Source organism: Syzygium oleosum, unplaced genomic scaffold (genome assembly GCF_021117445.2).
Source record: "Syzygium oleosum isolate NSW1041296 unplaced genomic scaffold, Sole_v2.1 Sole_v2.09, whole genome shotgun sequence".
In the NCBI taxonomy this organism is placed as follows: Eukaryota; Viridiplantae; Streptophyta; class Magnoliopsida; order Myrtales; family Myrtaceae; genus Syzygium; species Syzygium oleosum.
In genome coordinates, this window is record NW_026607493.1 from 8,476,159 (window position 1) to 8,498,143 (window position 21,985).

Here is a 21,985-nt window from a genome sequence, read left to right on the forward strand (position 1 = left end):
ACTAACTCGCCATCAAGGTTAAAGTACCATGCAACAAAAATATAAGGAACCCATTCTGCCGAACCCATGTCAACCTAGACACTAGAGCTACATTTAGTATATACTGCTTTAGACTCAAGCACAAACACATTTTTATAGACAGCTTCATGATATTCGGGAACTCCAAAACGCTGAGGCTGTGGAACGTCCATCCTATATGTCTGAAAAAATAAAGGAATGAGCCGAGGCCCAACAAATGAAATCTCTAGTTTTAAGTTAGGAAAATCAGCTTACCACTTCACCTGGTACAAATAACATACATGCATAACAAACAGTATGCATAAAACTTGAATAAATGTTATACCTTTTTCCATCTGGATATGTCACAAAATCTGAGCAATTCAACTTTTTCACAATACTTTACTCAGATGCAAGCATATGATGTAAAACATTCATGCTCATGCGTTGGGTTCATTTCTTCTTCCTCCCGAACACTTCCAAGGCATCTCGACCAACGGGACATCCCAACTCTCGAGGCATCCCAAACACTCTCAGGGCATCCCAACACATGGAACATCGTCACCATTGAACTTTGTGGGTGACAGAATTTATATTATTCGCATGTAAGCCATGACAATTAAATATTTGCATGCATATACTCACCTTCTTTACATCACATGTTCCTTTAAAGAAATGAAATACATCATTCAAGCAAATAAGTATGAAGCAATACGAGTTCAAAATCAAAAGACTAAAGTCTACTCAAGTTCAGAAAGTACACATATCCAGATTTTGAGATAAAATTTCATCGGTTTAGAAAATACTTTTATTTAGACTTTGAAAGTAAAGTATACTCGAGTTCAAAATACATATGTCCAAACTTTGAAAATAAAGTCTACTCGGGTTCAAAATACATATATCCAGACTTTGGAAATAAAGCCTGCTCGGGTTTAAAATACATATGTCCAGACTTTGAAAATAAAGTCTACTCGAATTCAAAATACATATGTCTAGACTTTGGAAATAAAGTATGCTCGAGTGCAAAATACATATGTCCAGACTTTGGAAATAAGGTCTACTCGGGTTCAAAATACATATGTCCAGACTTTGGAAATAAAGTCTACTCGGGTGCAAAATACATATGTCCAGACTTTGGAAATAAGTTCTGGATAGTTTTAAAAATAGGCTTGTCCAAATTCTGACAGTAAAGTCTGTTCAGTTTCAAAAGTAAACATAATCATAATTTGAAGTTAAAATTTGCTCAGTTAAGAAGTAAATAGAATCACCATTTACACTCACCTAATATACTCCACTCTACTTTGAGTAAAACGATTTTCTACCCTTTTAAACATACATAAAACCAGCAAGACAATTTCTACAATCACTTCAAAAATGACATTTACACGTTCAGATTTAACCATTATACTTGCCGATTTTCACCACACTTTAAGGAAACAAATCACATCCATTTGAACATGTACATAACCAGCAAAGCAGATCCAACCATCGCCATATCTTCACTATTATCATACATCAGAATAGCATTTCTCAAGCAACCAAGTTAAAAAGTGTCCAGCAAATTTTATTAGCTTAAATGTAGAGTCTTCACTTACCTCGCCTAAAATCTGAACGCCTAAAACCAGCTTGTAGATTTTGGATTGGGTGTTGATGAAGTAAATTCTCTTTGAAGATTGAGGTGAAGAAGAGAGTTACGGTTTGGGGTAAAAATTTCTTTCGGTGTTGCCCAGATGAAAATAAAACAGAGGAGTTGATTGTGAGATGGATAAGTGCATGCACTCATAGGTGGCACTTCCTCTTTCCATCCACGGCCAGGTGTAAGAAATCAAAGCTGATTATGGAAGAGTAATGGCCAAGAAAAATGATTACCTATGGCTAGGTGTCCAGCTAATATAAGAAACTTATTTTAAGAGGGCATGTGACCATGGTTAAATCCTTCATAGGCCATGTAAGAGTAAGGTGTCTGAGGGAATTTTGTGAGAAAAACAGAATATCTTTCCCCCTTAATGGCAATTAGAAAATAATGGTTATCAATAATTAACTAAGGTTTAATCTAATAATATTACCCATTAATTACTGAGACGACGGTAATTTAATTAATACCGCACTACTATTAACGTACACAACAACGTTTAAAAATTCTAAACATGTCAAGCTCAGAACGATTACGTTCTCGAATCCGCACCTCACAATTTACGGTTCAACAACGATTTCTACCCGTCCGCACAAATACTAAGCTAAATAATACTTAGCTTATAATCCAAATATCATTATCGAACATAAAAAATTTTCAACGTCACATACTTATTACTACGAAATTTTTGGATGTCACACAGAGTCGGATCCAGACTACGACCCCAAACCCGAGCCATGGCATACCCAAGCGTGGAGGAGGCCATGTTTTTTTTTTTTAGATAGCCCTCGTAGGTAGATGAGCTAAATTAACCCCGACCCCCCTCTCTTTTTTTATGTAATCGGAAAGGGCCCGAGTAGCAGGCGTGTAATTATTCTAAATTCCGATGTGGGTCGATAATGCATATATAGATGAAGTGTTCTTTTGTGTATGTGTTTTCCATGCTATCCCATTTGTATTGTTAGTTGGGAGATATAGGATTCACTTTCGCATGTGTTGATCAAAGGATAAAAAAGAATGGGTCGGTGACGGCGACACCTCATGAGGCGTCGCAATTCAATGACCGATGAAGGGAGTCGCGTGCCCGAGGTTCGGGGAGATAGGGTACGGGGCGTGATAAGGGTCATCTCAAACAGACTGAGATTGAGATTGAGCCTCGGCAATTGAGCGTCGATAATCTGCCCCTTTACTCTTCGGCACCGAAACATCATAAACTTGAATTCCACTATTCTCTTTGAGGCCCGAACCGATTTCTTCTTCCTCGTAACGGTCCCAATTTGAACGCAGCTTCGATTTCGGCAGTAACTGAGCTTCCTTAGGAACTTGCTTTCCGGACGCCATGTTGGCACTCGCTGAGTTGCTCGAAGTTATCGACGGAGCTTAGTTTATGGGATAACTCTTCTTACTGTGGTGTAAAGAATAAAAAAGCGGGAGGTGCAGACCAAGACCACCCAGTTGGTGGTGTGCATGGAGGTCTCGAAGGAGGGAGATGAGGGAGCACTGGCGAAACTGTTCCAACACACAAGTAGAGCAAGAGGGAAAGTGAAAGAACGAGAAGAAACAAATATAAAAAAAGGGAAAGCAAATGAGCCCCACATTTGAGTCAACGCGGTACAAGCATGAGAAGGGTAGAAAAAGCAAGGGAGTGCATGAAAGGGAGTGCATGAGCCAAATGAAGAGTAGAAAAAGCGCGGCCCAATAAAATGTGTAAAAGATAGATATGTTATTCATAATTTGGGTATAAATTATTTCATTTTGCTATCGATAAATATAGCTTTTCATTAAGTTGAAAAACCAAAAAAACATAACACTATTCATTAAAGTAAATTTTTACACCATGAGAACATATGTCTTTTCAATATGCGATTTCAATTGTACTTAACAAATAAACTCACTTCATTTAAAGATAATAGGAACATAAAAAAAATAAAAGCTACATCTTCAAAAGCAAATAGAAAAATATAATATATCTTACTAATAAAAGATATGGATAACATAAAGTAGAGTCTTCTACATTAAGTGATAAATTAAATTTGATGAAGAAATTTACTTTATTTAAATGATGCAATATGATTGATTATACAAACATTAACGGGATTTATCACTTTATTTAAGTAATATAATGTAATTAATTATGAAATAATTAATCACTTGATTTATTTAAAATCTAAGTGAAGATATCATTAAATTAACAATTAATGAGAGAGAAGTTCTTAACTCTTATCTGACGCGTGTAACCAATCTAATTATGTCAATAGAGAAAATTCATCAGATGAAGAAAGTCACTTAATATGAAAAAAAAAAGTAAATGGGACAAAATGAATATATATGTTATATAATAAAGTATTCAATAATTAATTTAAAACAATGTAGGAAGTTTTTCCTAACAAGATTTACCTAGAATGAAGACATCTATGCCGATATGAAATTTCTTGGAAGCAGTGCGACATCACTAATCTAATAGGTCATTTAATAGAACCGTAACGTAGACTTGGTTTAACAATTTATCAAAAGATAATTCACTTAATGGCTTTGAAAGAAATATTATTCATTCATCATCTCCGTCAGAGTTACAAATCAATAACCTTGCAAATAAGGTAGTAACACTGTTGTTTGTAGTTCTTCGGGCAAAGCTTTTAAGCATTTGAATCTCCTATGTTAATTTAAGTGTCATAATCTGAATATGAAGAGGTTTTATAAAAGATATAAGGTAGGCTCAGTTTAGGAGTTGAGAAATGAAAGGATTCGATAGGCATAAAAAATTTTCATTGAAGGGATTTTGAAGTTGGTGATCATCTTAGCATCACTACCTATTTCTCCTTTGCTGGGGATTATCGCGTAAATGCTTCACCGACCACGAGAGCCAAACACTTATCTTTCTGAAATTTGCGAAATCATCTATTTACTGGGGATGACTTTGCGACATTGAACACAAGCAGTCTTTCATTCCCATCAACAACTGGGCTTTGCATCAATATCTTTTTCACTCTCTTTCTTCTCTCTTTTTTCATTCTTCTTTCTCATTTTTGTCTTTCTTCCTTTTTTTTCTTTTTTTTTCAATTTTTTCGACTTTCTTACCTCCTTTTTTTTCTTTTTTTTCAACACATTTCTTGTAGTACACTCATGGATCAGTCGGACTTTGACTTTTACGGTGCCATCAGTTCTAGAACAATTAGCATTTTTAAACTCTCGGGATCTACATCTTCAATCGACACTCCGGACCACGTTGTCTTAATGCAGTAACTCATCTACCTGACCTAGTGTGAGGGATGATACGCTGTCTCATTCCAATAGCTCATCTATCTTGCCCTAGTGTGAGGATGATCACCAAGTAGGTTTGAGAAATAAATTTGCAGGCTCAACTGAGCTATGCAAGGGATAAACATGTGTATGATAGAGAAATAAATGATTTTCATCACTTTAAGGCACTTATATTTTCGTTTGAGTTCATTTGCAACAAAGACAATCAAAAATTGATTGTTCATCAAACATCAAAATTACAAACTTGAAACTGTCGATTTAAAGTGTTTTTTTTTAAATTGCACGGCAATTGACTCACTTGTCATGGACTAACGCAAAATTAAAAAATTATGACAAAGTAAGTAAACTACATAGTAAAGAGTGTAAAAAACTTACTTGACCAACCAAGGGTAACAAAACATAGAGACATGCACATGTACTTGTGAGGTTTGACACATAAAGGTGGGATATACTAAAAGGCTTAACAATTGGGGTCAAGAGGGTAAAGTGACTAGTCCGCAGTCTCGCAGCTAAGGTCGGGTCCTCTTAACTCTGGCTCAATCAAAGGGTCATCCTATAGTCTCACAGCTTTGTGGACAAAGACGAACACTTTCAACACTAAGAAAAAATTTTGGGTTTGAAAAGGTTGGTCCTTAGTCTCGCGAACAAGATCGTATCCTCCCAACACCATCCTAGTTGTTTTCCTAGTATACAATCCAAGTCCAATGGGGGACGTGTGTGCAAGAGTGTAATGATAAAGTATTAAAAGCATACATATCAATTTATAATACAAACACCACTTCGATATCAAATTAAAACCTTCATTCTAATACGTCTCTGCAAAACGAAGGGTAATCAAACATTCCACCCATTATAACTTCTATCTACAAAAATTTCACACCTAAGTTGGGGTGCTTTGGGTAATTGCAAAGGATAGGAATTTTTCCCAACCCATTTTTAGATGGGTTTACCGTGTCTCCATGTTGAGTAAACAAAAACATTTTTTAAAAGGGAGAGTCAAGACCCAAGTCCACTATGACTTTTAACTCAAATCCCCAGTAGAGTCGCGAAGCTATTGTGACCTCCAACAGTTGAAAAAAGAAAAGCTACCAAGTGAAAGCTAATAGATTACTAAGCAAAACTTTTCACAAGCTCCCAAATCCATACCAATCGCTACTTTGGGATTTTGATTTAATTATATAAACATGTATATTTAATTCGTTTTGGAGTCGCAAATAATACTATTATTAGATCTTACCCAAACAAAAATAATCTATTATTAGTTGATTAAAAACCCAAGTAAAATGCGCAAGAACATTTTACTTCTATGAACCAAAGATTTCATGGATAATAAGGCTTGATTACACTAAATAAATCTAACACTTTTTTGGCACATTTTCTCTTTATTTAAAAATATTTCGCAAGCAGTTTTGGGTAATTTTATTCATAAACCACGAATATGCAATGGGTGATCATGCAGGTGCACTGACAAGAATTTAACACTCAATAATCAAAACAATAAATAAATTGCTTAGAGAGACAAAAAAACCGTTGATGCACTAGAAAAATTAAAAGCTCGGGTGCGTAGGCAAGAATTTAACACTCAATAATCAAAACAATAAATAAATTGCCTAGAGAGACAAAAATAATATATATGAATTACCTAAATTTACATGATGACTTTTACCAATTGGGAAATAATATATATTAAATCCTAAACATGCACCAGATAAAGTTAATGGTTTCCGAAATTACTACATGATTCTTAATGCACCTAAGATATGAATTTCTAGTTAGGAAACATGCATGAATGCAATATAAACTAAATGGAATGCAATTTTTATATGATGCATGTTCATAATCTAATGAATTATAACATCTAAACCCTACATCATTAAATACATTAAATATCTCCACACCCAAATTAAGAAATAATTTAATTGAAGATCCAATGTTTAGTCTTAAAGATCAAATCCCCAATTATTGGACGCACGCATATATATAACAATTTAAAACGATGAAACTGCCTATTCGGGAATCGCCTAAAAACTTCACATCAAACCAAAGTTAGAATCAAATAATAAAAATTAAAAAATCAAATATTCAAATTGGGTTTAGTTTAGGAAGATACCTAAATTAGTTTATCGACTCAAACCATGCCCAGCAACAAGAGGAACTTAAAGCGACCAGCAAAGGAGTAGCGAAGGCCAAGGAAAGCCAAGACGTTGTGTTTGACGACGACAAAAGGGCCAGTGGCAGTGAAAGTTCACCAGAAATCGGCAAAAAGTGAACAAAACAACTGGACGGCAACTGGGTTAGACTGCCACGACAAGGGAGCGAGCAAGTAACAGCATTGGTGATCAGAACATCGACAATAGGCAAAACAAGCAACAATGATGTCGGGATTAGGTGGCGAACGATGGCGTTGAGACCGGAAAAAAAGAGCAGCAAGAGGAACAGCAACTGCAAACTTTACAGGTGAGCCAACAATGATGGTGGAGGTGCTTAGGGGTAAGCGATTCATGTTCTTTACAAGTTTTACATGGAACCTGGAACTTACCCTCTGATACAAGTTCCCCATTTTTTGGAACCTAAAACCTAACCTAACTTGGAATAAGTTCCAGGGTAGGTTCCAGATTAGGTTCCAGGGTCTAGCAGGTTCTTTTTTTTTTCATTGCATTTTTAGTTAAACAAAATAAAAATGAACGTAACAATACTGAACAAACTTGTCATTCATCAAAGAGAATACAAAATGATAGTTTTCCTGACATTACGGTTCAAATAAATATAACTAAAATGAGAAGTCATTGTGTGAATCGATACTAGAGGTGAGCAGTTCCATGTTCCATATAGGTTCCACTCATGATAATTGTCACGCCCCGAACCCTACGGACACGCAACATCCCGCTATGGTCATTATGATGCGACGTCCAGGACTCGTCGCCGACCCTTCATTTTATCTTTTAATTACGCATGCGGAAACGAACACAACAATCCCGGACAACAACAAATAGGGATAGTCGGAAAACAAATCACAACAGCCAAACAACACTATTTTAATTTCCACTTGATTAACCCCGGGAATATTCTTACAAGCCCATTTCGGGGCTGCCACAAAAAGCCAGCAAAAAGATATCAGTGTGGGTCGGTCTACTCCACCAACAGGTCGAACTCCAAAAACCAGCTTTCAAACGACCTGAACCACACTGGGTGCGTCGACATGCTAAGGGCCTGAAAAAGGGGTTAACAACAACAAATGAGATAAAATCTCAATAAGTTAACGGCCTAAGCCCCGCTTAGGAGGCCAACTCGCACGGGGGTCCCTAAACGGGCGAAACGGCGACAACAACATCATTAACAACCACGGGCATCCTCACCTCGCCTTGGTACACACGTTGATGAAATGCATATGTCACATACTCGAAGCATTTAACGAGATTTTCCATGCATTAATGCAACACGGTCGCGCGTGTCTCGATTATAAGGCAAAACCCGCTTGGGCACGTCCCATACCATGCCTAGCGGTTTCTACCCCATAATCAAGCACTATGCATCACACGTATTCCAATTACGCCCCTCGGGGCCACCACACATCAAGCGATACGCAGCAAGATGGCGGTCTACCGGTAAAAACCGGGCTCCGTCCCGCCCGTCGAGGCACGGCTACGTCAAACGATACACGGGATGACGGCATTCCAATACGGCAACATCAAACGATACACGGTAAGATGGTATCCGTAAGGAGCATCGAGTCCGGCCTCGGGCGCGACAAGGCATCCGGGGTATCGGCACTCAGATTATCCCCAGGCATCCAGATAAATCGGGCAGCGTCAAGCGATACACGGCAAGAAGCGGCTTTAACGTGTGACCACACGAGCACACAAGCATACCGGCCAATTATTATCTTTTCAATTAGCCCATGCGTCCATGAATAGTGCTCCCACAATGCCGCATAACAAACCAAGTGGTCACACATGCAAGCGATCAATCAATTCTTGCACTCTTCGATATCAAACACGAATATCAATCACAAAGTATCACTAACATTACTTGGCATAACAGAATAAAATAATTTAATTCCAAAAGTCTCATAAATTTTCGCTGAAAACTTCCATTCTAAACAATTAGTCATCTAATCAATTTAATACAACAATTCACGCCATAATCATCACCATACAAGCTGGAAATCATAATTTGAGATTAAAGATTTTCCGAAATAATAATAAATAAATTCGGAATTTAATCATTTAATAATATCCAAGAATAATTTAATTTTCCAAAATTCAAAATACTTTCTCGAATCAAAATCATTCAAACCAATTTCCAAATACGCCAACTTATACGGCGAAATCCAACATTGGCATCACAATTTGACGTTAGAAATTTTCCGAAAATAATAATATTTAATTTTCGGAAATTAATTATTTAATAATAAAATATTAATATTTAATCCGAAAATAATAAAATAATATTTAATTCCGAAAATATTACTATCTAATAAAATAATCAACAATCATAATATAATTGATAACCTATCACCACATTCGCGATAACTTATCGCAATCCAACAATAGCCTATTGAACTATTACCGATAACCTATCGCCTAATTCTAATTAACTAAACATAATCTTAATTAAACTTAATCTAAACTACCTAAGCAAGTTTAACACCTAAACACGGGATTAGGGGTTAACTTACTCGGCTAATGCCGCGGCAGCGACGCGAGGACGACGGCGGCGACGAGGCGGTCCCGCGGTGTCCTCGGGTTGCTCCGGCTCGGGCTCGCGGCCGCGGACGGGCGACGAACGAACGCGGCGAAGGAGTGGGCCGGCTGCCGTGGTGGTGGTCGGGGCTATTCCGCGTGAACAGCGGTTGGTGGCTGTGGTTTGGGGTGCCGGGACAGCGGCGGCAAGCGGCGGAGACGAACGATGGCCGAATCGGCGAAAGGCGGCTTCTCGCACGCGGCTTGGCGAACCGGTGACAAGAGGTTCGGCGGCCAGGGCGGTGCCCGCACGGCGGAGAAGAAGCGGGCGGGGTGGTTCACGGTGGGGAGGAGCGGCGCTCGGCGGTGACGGGCGGTGGTTGGGCCGGCGGAGCGCGGCTCGCGCCCTTTGGGCTGGAACAGGCGGCGACGAGGCGACTACGGGGCGTGGCGTGGTGCGGCTCGGCCAGGAGGAGCTAGGGTGGCGGTGGCTCGCGGGGAAGGCGACGCGCGAGCGGCTGGTTCCGGCAAGGGAGGCGGTCTGGTCGGTGAGCAGCACGAAGGAGCAGAAGCACGAACCAGAAGTGGAACCAGCGAAGAAGAAGAAGAAGAGAAGAAAGAAAAGAAGAAAAAGAAAAAGAAGGAGAGGAGAGAGAGAGAGTTGGTGGGGGCTGGTGGGTGTCAGACGCAAGGGGGGACCGGCGTGGAAAAGGGAAGGGGAGAGAGAGAGGGAAAGTCAACATCGCACTCGAAGTGCGATCCAGACGATCCTGATCAAATTCAAAATGATCCAACGGTCCACGAAAATTCCTATTAATAATATAGGAAAAGGACCAAAAGATATTAATAAAAATATACTACTGAGGGAAGTCTACTAGTCAAATCAGACCCTGGTCAAAATTTCACTTTTCGCATATCGGGTAATATCGAAAGTGGCCACAATAATATCGACACGTCCAATTAAATTCGTCCAGTAACTCCAGAAATTCAACACCAAAGTTTGGGCTCTAAATAACGGCCAAATTCGATCAAGTGCGATTCTAGCAGAAATCTCAATTTTAAAATCAATAACCTAGGAGTGATCGGTTCGAAGCGAGATTTTACTATAAAGACACCGACGAATTACACGTTTTATAAATCCCAAAATGGCCCGAAATTGAATGTCACAACTCTTCCCCCTTACGTAAATTTCGTCCCGAAATTTGCAATCCATCCCAATTACTCAAACAAATGGGGGTATTGGTGTCGCATCAACTCTTCACTTTCCATGTGGCTCCCTCGTTCCCATGATGTTGCCACTACAATTTTGACAGAGGAATCATCTTGTTTCTTAATACCTGCTCCTTAGATCCTCAATTCTCATTGGCTTTTCCACATTACGATACCCTATCGTTCACGATGATCTCTTCGTAGTTCAAAGCGTGGGTTGAATCCGGTTCATACTTCCTTAGCATAAACACGTGGAATACATTATGTACTTAAGCCAACCTTGGCGGCAATGCTAGACGATACGCCAACGATCCAATATGCTCCAAGATTTCGAGCGGTCCTACATATCTTGGGCTCGGCTTGCCTTTCTTGCCAAAGCGGGACGTTCCTCGCATTGGTGATACCTTGAGGAACACATGATTTCCAACCTAAAACTCCATTGGTCTATGTCGCCTATCTGCATAATTTTTTTTTTTTTTCCGGCGGCTTTGGGCGATCCTTAGCTTATCGCGTATCACCCTTATTGAATCGGTTATAAGCTGGCATCAACTCCGATCTTGTCAACTTCCATTCTCCTACCTCGTCCCAATAGACAAATGTTCCAGAAGCCCTTCCATATAAGGCCTCAAATGGGGTCATGTTAATACTTTTATGAAAACAGTTGTTGTAAACAAATTCCATTAGATGTAACTTCTCATTCCAATCACCCTTGAAATCAATCATATATGCCCGCAACCCGTCCTCTAACACTTGAATCACACATTACACTTGTCCATCCGTTTGTGGGTGGAGTGCGTCTTATCTTGAAGTTTCGTTCCTAAAGCCACTTGGAGACTCTTCCAAAATTTAAGGTGAAACTTGGGTCTCGATCCGATGTAATGGTCACGAGGCACTCCGTGCGTCGCACATTTATTTAACATATAAGTCTTTATACTTTTCAAATGTATGGTCCACTGCACAGCCGGAAAATGTGCGATTTAGGCAATCGATCCACTATTACCCAAATAGAATCGTGATTACTTGACGTTCTTGACAATCCTTGCACAAAATCCATAATAACAAGCTCCCATCTCCATTTGGGAATTTCTAAAGGTTTTATCATATCTGCAGACTTATGGCGTTCGATTTTCACTTGCTGACACGCCAGGCACTTCGAGACATGCTTAGCAATATCAACCTTCATTCTACTCCATCAATAATGTTGTCGAAGGTTACGATACACTTTGTACTCTCGAGGTGGATACTATATCTTCTCTTATGCGTTTCGACAAAATCTCATTCCTAAGTCCTTTCTCTTTGGGCGGCGGAGACGTCCATGAAGCCTTACCATTTCATCATCCGGTACTTGAAAATTCCAATCTTTCTACCTTACGCTACTTCTTTGCAACCGTTTGTAATCCCAAAATTTGATTGCTACATTTTTCTAATCCTTTACATAATCTCCGGTTCAATCCTAAGTGAAGCCATCACACTCGTCGCTCATTCATATCTAGCTTAGACTACGAATTTCAATTTTCTCAAGTAAATTCCATTCCTTATTGATCAAATTCACCACCGTCATTGAAGATTTCCGACTAAGAACGTCCGCCAGTATATTCGCTTGCGCTCCAACCAACAATCTACCTTACCTCCAATGTATTGCATCTTTCATATCCAGCATGATCTGAACTTTGAGAACCCATTAATGAATCTATCAAGATCTCTATCATCTTAATTATGACATAACCTAAGAATACCTCTCCCTCCAATTGGAGATTCACGAAATCAGAATATTAAATCAATGACTAAAATACTTCCAATCATAATACTTAGAAAAGATCAACTTCTTGAGTTTCGAACTCATTATCTCCCAAGTAATTGACTGTATTTGTCTCCATGGAGTTTGATACCACACGAGTAAGAACTTGTCTTTGATCACTATTTGAAAGATCGACTCTTAGACATGAGTAACTATCATCTTCCAAATCATCAAAATAAGAGGTTGTCCTCAATTCCACATAACTTAACGTGAATATTATTACTTAAATGATCATTACCTAATTGAATAACTTCAACTCCTCAAATCTCCCAAAGGTAAAAACTTACCTATATTCTATTCAATGTTCCTCAAGTTCTAAATCTCAAGAATCATCATTCAACTTATCACTTCTAATATCACAACTTAAGCATCCATCCATTTTCCTTTAAAGAGGGTACAATCCTTATCCTTTAATTCCACAAAACTGGTTAAAATCAAGTTGGATCCCACAATCATGAGGAACATAACTATCACTTCAATCTATAAATCACAAGTGAATTTACATCACATGTAACAACTCAAGCTTATAACTTCCAAGGTCATTACTTATCATACTAAGTATCTTCATCAAGACTTTGGATATAGATTCTCTTTTCCAACAGGAGATCGCAGCCTAACTCAATCAATCATGACTTAATTTTCAAAATCATAACTTGCTTTCTATAAATCATATCTTCGCCAATTCATCTAGTTCCACCGATAATCAAAACTCCTCCATCTCATTCGAAGACCTTCTTTGCGGATAACATCCAAACATCAAAAGGTCAGTACTTACCATCGAGCTTAAAATTTAAACTTAATACCTCTAAAATATATCATTGTCTTGATGCACAATAACCAATACTAGCATTCTTGGTTCTCTGTCAAAGTATCAACTACGGTTGCCAAATAGCCTTGGCAACCCTCATCCAACATCCGAGTAACCTTAGGTGGCGAAATCAAAGGGATCGATAGTCCTCCTCGATTCCCGACAAACTCGAATCCAATGCTCCATATAGCCTCAAACTAAATCATCTTACGATAACAATTTACCGTGGCTCATTGCTTGGTGAGCCAATCCATCCCAATAATCACACCGAGGTCAAATATCGCCTAAACAATTAAATCTATGCTGTCTTTACGACCACCAATAGATAACTTACAACTAGCATAACCAACTACGAGACACTACACTATCCTTTAAAAGGGATAGAAATACTATAGACCACTCTCGGTAATTTCGGATTTAACCCCACTAAGTCCACAAATTGCTTAGCCACAACAAAGGCATAGATCCAGGATCAAACAAAGCATAAGCAAGCATGGTTGTGTAACGAGATTATACCTATAATTATGGCGGGCGAGTCTTTCGCCTCTTCCTCGTGAATGACATAGAACCTTCCTTGTATTTGGGGTCGGTTCAACTGGGTTTGGTGGGACGTTCCTTGCGGAGTTGTCCTACCTGCGACCTGGCTGTCCATGTTCTCTTGCGGCTTGTTGTGGATGATCCTCTTACATGGTGGCCGTCTTGGCTACATCTCAGGCGAGCTCCCGTCTTCACTAAGCACGGGCTAATCCGTGGTGTCTTCCACCGGGATCGACAGGGCCATTATTGTTGTACACCGGTTTCCTCACGCCACCTTTCTTATTAGGAGGGACATGGAACTTACTTTGTCATTGGTCTCTTCCCATACGGTGATTATCCTTGTTTGGCACAAACCATGATCTAGGAGGTGCCTCTCACCCAGGTGTTCCTCTCAATTAAGCGTGCCATCTCATACAACTCATCATAATCCTTCGATTCACGGGGCACCGGTGGGTCTTAATATCGAGTTTTAACCCATCCCTAAACCTCATTGCTTTCCAATTCCAAAAAGGAATTAGAAATCATAAACAATCCGTTGAAAAACGAGAATTTCGATAACCAAGCACGGACACATAGTGTTTTCCTAACTTACTATCCCATAACCCATCGCACCTTATCACTCCAGGTCTCGACCAAATTTGGATCGATGCACCTTGCTCGATACCATTCGGACGGGGATGTCACGCCCGAACCCTACGGACACGCAACATCCCGCTATGGTCATTATGATGCGACGTCCCGGGACTCGTCGCCGACCCTTCATTTTATCTTTTAATTACGCATGCGGAAACGAAACACAACAATCCCGGACAACAACAAATAGGGATAGTCGGAAAACAAATCACAATGACCAAACAACACTATTTTAATTTCCACTTGATTAACCCCTGGGAATATTCTTACAAGCCCATTTCGGTTTGCCACAAAAGCCAGCAAAAAGATATCAGTGGGTCGGTCCTACTCCACCACAGTCGAACTCCAAAACCAGCTTTCAAACGACTGAACCACACTGGGTGCGATCGACATGCTAAGGGCCGAAAAAGGGGTTAACAACAACAAATGAGATAAAATCTCGATAAGTTAACGGCCTAAGCCCCGCTTAGGAGGCCAACTCGCACGGGGTCCCTAAACAAGCGAAGCGGCGACAACAACATCATTAACAACCACAGGCATCCTCACCTCGCCTTGGTACACACGTTGATGAAATGCATATGTCACTCAGCATTTACGAGATCTTCGATATCAATCGCCTGGTTTCTACATAATCGATCCGTATTCATATCACGATCACGGGATGGCGGCTTCCACAAAGTATCACTAACATTACTTGGCATAACAGAATAAAATAATTTAATTCCAAAAGTCTCATAAATTTTTTGAAAACTTCCATTCTAAACAATTAGTCATCTAATCAATTTAATACAACAATTCACGCCATAATCATCACCATACAAGCTGGAAATCATAATTTGAGATTAAAGATTTTCCGAAATAATAATAAATAAATTCGGAATTTAATCATTTAATAATATCCAAGAATAATTTAATTTTCCAAAATTCAAAATACTTTCTCGAATCAAAATCATTCAAACCAATTTCCAAATACGCCAACTTATACGGCGAAATCCAACATTGGCATCACAATTTGGCGTTAGAAATTTTCCGAAAATAATAATATTTAATTTTCGGAAATTAATTATTTAATAATAAAATATTAATATTTAATCCGAAAATAATAAAATAATATTTAATTCCGAAAATATTACTATCTAATAAAATAATCAACAATCATAATATAATTGATAACCTATCACCACATTCGCGATAACTTATCGCAATCCAACAATAGCCTATTGAACTATTACCGATAACCTATCGCCTAATTCTAATTAACTAAACATAATCTTAATTAAACTTAATCTAAACTACCCTAAGCAAGTTTAACACCCTAAACACGGGATTAGGGGTTAACTTACTCGGCTAATGCCGGCAGCGGCAGGGCAGGCGGCGGCGAGAGCGGTCGCGGTGTCCTCGGGTTGCTCCGGCTCGGGCTCGGCGGCCGGCGGACGGGCGACGAGCGAGCGCGACGAAGGGAGTGGGCTCTTTGTGGTGGCGGTCGGGGGCTATTCCGGCGTGAACAGCGGTTGGTGGCTGTGGTTTGGGGTGCCGGACAGCGCGGCAAGCGGCGGAGGCGAACGATGGCCGAATCGAGCGGCAGCTTCGCCACGCGGCAAGCGAACCAGTGACAAGAGAGGTTCCGGCGGCCAGGGGCGGTGCTTGCACGGCCGAGGTGAGGCTCCCAGGGCAGGGGTGGTTCACGGTGGGGAGGAGGCGGCGCTCGGCGGTGACGGGCGGTGGTTGGGCGGACGGGAGGCGCGGCTCGCGCTGCAGGCTGGAGCACAGCCGAGCGACAGGCGACTACGGGCGTGGCCGGTGGTGCGGCTCGGCCAGAGGAGCTAGGGTGGCGGTGGCTCGCGCGGCGGGAAGGCGACGCGGCGAGCGGCTGGTTCCCGGCAAGGGAGGGCGTCTGGTCGGTGAGCAGCACGAAAGGAGCAGAAGCACGAACCAGAAGTGGAACCAGCGAAGAAGAAGAAGAAGAGAAGAAAAGAAAAGAAGAAAAAGAAAAAGAAGGAGAGAGGAGAGAGAGAGAGTTGGTGGGGGCTGGTGGGTGTCAGACGCAAAGGGGGGGACCGGCGTGGAAAAGGGAAGGGAGAGAGAGAGGAAAAAGTCAACATCGCACTTGCCAAGTGCGATCCGATGCCCCGATCAAATTCAAAATGATCCAACTGGCCCATCGAAAATTCCTATTAATAATATAGGAAAAGGACCAAAAGATATTAATAAAAATATACTACTTAAATTTACTACTAAATGTCAAATCCGCACGGTATAAAATTTCACTTTTCGCGTATATCCCGGTAATATCAAGTGGCTTACAACAATAATATCGACACCGTCAATTAAATTCGCCCCAGTAACTCGGAAATTCAACACCAAAGTTTGGGCCTAAATAGCACTTCGATCGAGTGCGATTCTAAGCGAAATCTCAATTTTAAAATCAATAACCAGGGAGTGATCGGGCCCCGAGCGAGATTTTACTATAAGCACACCGACGAATTACACGTTTTATAAATCCCAAAACTACCGAAATTGAATGTCACAATAATAATTTTCTCATTTTTTGGAACTTGAAACCTACCCTATCACAGGCTCGAGGGTCGATTCCAAAGTCTACTCAGGTTCTACTTGTATTATTAATTGAACAATTGCAGTAAATCATCATCTTTAATAACTACCACTTACTGCTATAATTCACTAATCACAACTTATATTTAGACACACGAAGACTATGAAACATTAACAAGTTATAAAATGAAAACTCATACTAGTGGTTCTAGATCATACACTCGTCATCTAATGCCATAAAACACCGCAGGATCACGAGAAAATAGGTTTTTATTCCAGGTTCCACCTACGTAGAACCTGAAATCTACCTGTCGAAACAGGTTACCCAATTTTTGGAACCTGGAACCTACCCTGCATACCTTGAAACTTGAAATCTATGGGTTCCCATTGGTCTGGTTCTCAAGTTTCAGGGTAGAACCTGAAACCATGTTCACCCCTAGAGGTGATGAGTTCGCTGTGGAGGTTATCGGAAAAATTGCAGGAATCTGCCGGAGTAGCTGGCACGGCGAGGGTTGGTCTGGCGTGGCAGCAGTGTTGTAGGCACAGTGAGGAGAGACTTAGATCCCTTGACTCCAACGTTCTCATGTGAATGTGCTTTTTCTTTTCTCTATCGACCAACCTCCTTTATTCTCAAGAGTAAAATGGTTTTTATAGGCAAGGGATTAGGGTTATTCTTTCAAGAACAAACAATATCCTTGTTTCCTAGTTTAGATTATGTGATTTATTCTAAATTAGAAATTAGGGTATATCTCTCTCTTATTTGCCTATGATCAAAATTACTAAAGTAATGACCTTGTTGCGTCAAAATATAATCAAGGAATGCAATCTTTCGCAATTACCCCTCACATGTGCCAAGCACTTGCAATTTTCGGCTATATAGATCTTCAATGGGCTTGGTCCAAATTGTGTCCCTACAAGCTTAGTCTGGATAATTAAATTAAGCTTAGAGCTTCCATGCTTGAGTTTGTCCATTTGTAATTTATGTGGGCCTAATGCTATTAAATAAAAATGCTCATAATATGCAAATTAATAATATTTTTGTTTTATGGATCGATGTTGATCTCTAATTTCTTTGCAATGAATGCCTAAATGGGTCACCAAAAATTAGGTGTCAAGAGATACCATAAAAATGAAGAAAGTAAACCCATAATTAAGGGGAACCCTGTCATGACCCGAATCTTTTTATCTTTCTTTAATAGTATGCGGAAGCGTACATTCGATTAATACCCCAATAACAACAATGAGTAGCCAGGAAGAACAATCAATTCACAAATGCACTGCTATTTTCATAGGTTACTACTTCGTATTTTACATGCCCTTTTTCTATGGGCTGCTTTTTCATACATCAAAAGTTGGGGTAACCTTAGCTCCTCGAGCGAGCTATACTATAAAAAACGGTTCCCCTATTGGTCAAGCTAGTACTCTAAGGATTCGCCACGGTCCCATCGGACGAGAATTTCGGCGGTCCGTTGAACCCTCGGAGAGGACCCGCCAAGTCCCTATCGAACCATATAAACCAGGCTTCATAACCTTGGGGAACCATGTTCTCAGCATCCTCTTGCACCCAAACGGTAGTGGTAAATTTACGGTAGGTGGTATACTCTTCTACATCTACTATATCTATGATAGACACATGCATTTCTACGGGAAGTCCATGTCAAACCGGAGGCAGCGTCGCCATACCTACAAGTTTGTAAAAATTAAGGAGTGAGTCAACACTCAGTAAGTAAAACTCACTAAACTCTGGATAGGAGGATGCCTCGCCGTCGAACAAAGCACATGCACATGGCCACACCAATTGATGGCAAATCAATAACAAAAATGTTTCTAACACACTTGTTCTTGTGCATAAAACGATCTCAATTTGCGTTTTGATTCAAGCAATAACACTTCAACCAAGAGCATGCACACGAGAGATTCATCATCTCAACCGTTGATACGGTTCTTCTGAAAATTCTCTACGCAACGTCCCCTAATCTAAGGACGACGGCTATTCATCCGAACTTAATAGGGCAACGTCTCCTAATCAAGGGCGACGGCTATTCATCTCAACTTAATTGGGCAACGTCCCCAATCAAAGGCGACAGCTATATTTTTCCCTCGTACGATCATGCCAACAAGCATCATACCAACTTGAATACTTCACGCGAAGTGCGTATCATGCCATGTTGTCTCTAAAGTCTTAAGTCATGCCGGGCACGAAACCAAGTTTGGGACCCGAACCGACCAGTCATGGCGCTGACCTATACCAAGCAAGGCTTGGATCGGTACGCCTCAATACCGACCCACCAAGCAAGGCTCGTTCCGACACGCGTCGAGTCCGATCCAAACCAAGTGAGACTTATTCATGGCCCGGGTGTGCTCTCAAACATGATGCCAAACACATGAGCAAACCTTACAATCATAAATGCAAGCACGGCAAGCTATATCAAGTGCTCACAAACCACGAGATTCATTCAAGCACAAAAAGAACATTACTCGCCCAACAATGTAACACATCACCCTAGCCAAGGTTTAATAAGTCTACTTACTACCTTCCAAGATTGTGGTTAATGGTGGCTTAGTAGCAAACCGAGTAATACGGCACGGCACGTGCACGGCCGCGAGCAAGGGCGCGGCCAAGAGGAGAGAGGGCAGCCTAGAGAGTGAATGGCATGAGGGAGAGAGAGGAAGAGGGAAATGAGTGGTGAAAGTTAGAAATGAAGGGTTGGTGACTCTATTTATAGGCAAATCTTTTATCATTACCCTTTTCATTTGGACAAATAGAAATCCTTGAAATGGAAAGCCTATCTTGGTGAGTTTGCTAGCCTAACAAGAAGAGGTGGCAAGCCTAAATAGTGGTGTGGCAAGCCTAAATATTAGATGCACACTTGCCTTCTTCACATTGGGCCACTTTGGGTGTGAATCATCCTAGTATTAATGAAGTGTAATGATGTATAAGACACCTAAGCTAGATGACTTACCATCTTTCATTAAATGTTTAGATTTGGTGTAATAATTAACTTTGGATTTGATCATATCCAATACTTGCTCACCAAAACAAGCTTTCTTCTTCTAAAGTATTCTATTTTGTCTTTTTCCAAGAATTAAAGCAAACATGAGAATTATGCCAAAGGAAGTGCTAACTTTATCGGGAATGAGTTCCTCATGTCCACTCCCGATCGACTCTGCCTACTAAACCGAGGTTCGTAGCCGAGTCACCATCGAAAGTGGCGAGTCGTAGCCAAAGTTGTTTTGAATGACTAGGTCAGTGGCCCATGGCGTGGGTAGAATGGCCGGCACTGACCGGGCGCGTGGCCTGGTAGACTAAATATAGGACCCGTGCATGGCCTGGCATAGGGCATGTCCGCCTGGTTCTTGGCCTGGACGGGCGTAGGGCCAGGCTGCTGGGTATGTAGACCGGGCGCATAGCCCATGCGAACTGGCGCGTGGCCCGTGCGTGACCTGGTGCGCGGCCCATCCACAGCGTCCACAGGCCGGACGGGCACATAGCTGGCACTTGGGCTGGCCTTTGGCCTTTCGGGAGGGTCCAAGTTAGGCACACGGCCGGCTTGTGGCCCGACACACGGCTTAGGCACATAACCCATTCGGCAAAGTTGTCGAACCAATGTGCAACCGATCCACAATCGGTCCGTGACCCGTCCAAGTGTCCCATGGTCAGTCCATGGCCAAGCATACTTGGTCCATGGACGACCCTCGGTTATCATGTAGTTATGTAGGACCGATCGTTCTATGACCAACACATGGTCACACGGATCGATCCATGGTTGTCCGCAGTTGGTATGTGATCATGCGGAATCACCCACGATTGGAATAAGACCGCGCGGAATCAATCCATGATCGTCCATCGATTCGTGGTGGTACAAGACCGTCCCATGACCAACCTCTATTGTCGATAAGCCGACCATGGCCGAATAGCTCGGGTCACTTGTATGGTCATTTGATTGACTCACTGCCGATCTCTTGATCATTCTAGGGCCGATCTTTCGATCAGACCATGGCTAATCCCTTGGTTACCCTTCCGATCGGGTTGATCGATCCATGACCTATCCTTGGATTGGTCCATGGCCGATTTCTCCCACGATCAGCACGCCAGTTCCATAGCCATTCCGTATAGCCAAAATCATAGATGTCACAAACCCTTTGAAAGGCGATTCGAGCCTTGCAAAGGGCCAAAATGGCTTTTTGAAATGCTAAAATGACCCTGTTTAGGTCCGGCCCGACTCAGACCATGCCACACGGCCTAGCAACCCCTGTGACATGTGGCAATTGCGGCTTGGCTAGACTTGACCGCCGCAAATCCCTTTCTTTTATTATTCAAAAATGCATTTTCTTTCAATTTTGAGCTAACTTTCACCACCCGTTTTTCTCTCATTCGGTGTCGGCTTGACCCAAATCTTGCGCCCATGAAAAGCTCGTGACCCGTATTTTTCAATTATGTGACTCAATCTTCGGGAAAGTTTTAGGATCATGGATTTTCAAGAATTAGGCCAAAGAGACAATTTTTGTAAAAAATTATGATGTAGTCTTCATTAAACATCTAATCGTTGCGATTCTTGCACGGTCGGAAAGCTTATGACCTGTCTTTGTGGAGGGCTTAGACGATCTGATCAAATCATGAAACTCCTGACACTTCACGATCGGATGTTCGAGTTAAACATTGCGATATTTTGAGATCGGGCTCCAATGTGGACAAATTGGGTGTAGTTGGAAAGCTTTCGATGAGCACAATCCAATTGTACCATTCAATGGAATTTTTAGAGGAGCAACACTCCCAGTTGACTATGGCAAAACCTTAGGTCAAAAATTTAGATTCCAACAATTACGTCTCCGAAAAATCAAAATTGCATTATAATTTTAGGAAATCATCTCAA